The following is a 2,406-nucleotide window of genomic DNA, read 5'->3' on the forward strand; positions in this document are numbered from 1 at the left end:
TCTCTTAAAATATAGGCAATGTTAGTGTTCCCTTAGGGGGCGGAGACGGGTTAGGATCAGATTACAGTGGCAAGTCACGTGATTTAGGACCTAATGTCCAATGACTGATAAAGGTACTTTCATCCAGGTTAGGTTAAGTTAGGTCACGTTGGGTTATGGTTAGGTTACTATAAGTTACAACATGGCGAATATTCCTCATTTCTTTTTTTCGTCACAAACCTAGATTTCCTTTATTCCAAAGGTATCTTCATCCAGGCTAGGTTAGGTTAGGTTAGGTTAGGTTAAGTCACGTGAGGTTAAGTTATGTTCGGGTTAGGTTAAGTTCCTGAACGTTGCAATATGGAAAACATTTCTCATTTTATTTCTTCCTCATAAATTTGACACGCCTTCGCCTCATTATGCGTTACCCTATTACGTAGTCATTATCATACTTGAATGAAAACAGGAAATGCTTTTCAAACGTCTTCACTGCTTGAGTCATATTGTTATTTACTAAGAGTTAAAAGATTATTCCCACTTTTCTTAATTATGAATACTTAATTTCTCTTCTGAATTTGAGAGAACGAGCGCTTGTGCGCGTGTATGTGTGCATGTGTGCGTGCATATGCATGTGCGTGTGATTCACCATGGTCTTGGATCACGTGTTGGACAGTGATCGACAGCTATTTTCCTCCAGGAGGAGAGTTCAGAGCTCATATATGACCGATCTATGGGTAAAGCTGTGACCTTACACACACACACACACAAACACACAAAACTCCCCGCCCACGAGGGTTGGAGTAACAACTCGCAGCGCAGCGATACTGAAATCATTTCAGCCCTGGGCAGGATTCGAATCCGGACCGCCGTGGTGGCGCCCGGGAACTCTACCCACTGCGCCACGAGTGTGTGTATGTATGTGCGTGCGGGTGTGTGTGCATATTATGCATACTTGTACAAGCGCGTGCATGCGCGTATATCCATGTATACTTCTGGGCGAGTATATCTATACATGCGTATACGTGCATCTATTCAAATCTTCATGCATGAACAAGTTTGTAAGTCTGCGTGCGTGCTTAATTGCCTGCAAGTGCTTGCTCTCAGTAGTGTTTCCATGACTACACTCCCCTAAGAGGGTAATGACTGCAACAGTGACAAAGTTGTAATTACAAAATTACAAAACTACTGCACCCTGGTGTTCGCATCTCGACTTCTTGAACATCACGGACTGTGGTATGAACTGTGGAAAAGTGGGGCAGTTTTTGATGGTCAAAAAAAAAAAAAAAAAGTTCCCAGACATTGAACAGTAGGCCTAATATGAATTGTATATCATTCTTAGTCCACATACTATCATTTATCTATTCTATTTTATTTCAATATTTTATTATATATTAGTTTTTGTGTGTGTGTGTGTGTGTGTGTGTGTGTGTGTGTGTGTGTGTGTGTGTGTGTGTGTGTGTGTGTGTGTGTGTGTGTGTGTGTGTGTGTGTGTGTGTGTGTGTGTGTGTGTGTGTGTGTGTGTGTGTGTGTGTGTGTGTGTGTGTGTGTATGTGTGTGTGAAGATGTGCATTCTACCTCGAGAACAAGAATATGATTTTCAAAAATAATGATTATTATTATTATTATTATTGTTGTTGTTATTTTTATTATCATTATTGTTGTTGTTGTTATTGTTGTTGCTGTTATTATTATCATTATTATTATTATTATTATTATTATTATTATTATTATTATTATTATTATTATTATTATTATTATTATTATTATTATTATCATTATTATTATCATCATTATTACTATTATTGATATTATAATTATTACTATTGTTATTATTATTAATATTATTGATATTATTATTATTATTATTATTATTATTATTATCATTATTATTATCTTATTATTATTATTATTATTATTATTATTATCATTATTATTACTATTATCATCATTATCATTATTAATATATTTTTTTTTAATAAAAGGACCGATTGAAACACAAAATGTTATTCATGAAGGCCTCAATATCCCGATTCCTTCTTGATAAACTAATTTTAGTCGAAAAGTGGAATCGTTTCAAAAAAGTCTTAAAGTTTTCAAAAACTTAAAAAAGTCTTAAGAGACGTTTCAAAAAACATCTTAAGAAACGTTTAAAGGTTAGGGAGTGAGTGGGTTAGTCAGTTATTGAGTGGGTGAGTGAGAGATTAAGTGAGTGCGTGGGTGAGTGAATCAGTCAGTCAGTAAACGAGCAAATGAGTGAGTGATTGAGAGAGTAGGTGAGTGAATGAGTGAGTGGGTGAGTGAGTGATTCAGTGAGTCAGAAATGATCAAGTGAGGGAGCAAGCGAGCAAACGAGTGAATGAGTGAGTGAATGAGTGAGTGAATGAGCAATTGAGTGAGTGAGTCAGTCAGTCACTCAGTGTGCGAATC

Source organism: Oratosquilla oratoria, chromosome 10, assembly GCF_046742065.1.
Source record: "Oratosquilla oratoria isolate Oo_2021 chromosome 10, ASM4674206v1, whole genome shotgun sequence".
NCBI lineage: Eukaryota > Metazoa > Arthropoda > Malacostraca > Stomatopoda > Squillidae > Oratosquilla > Oratosquilla oratoria.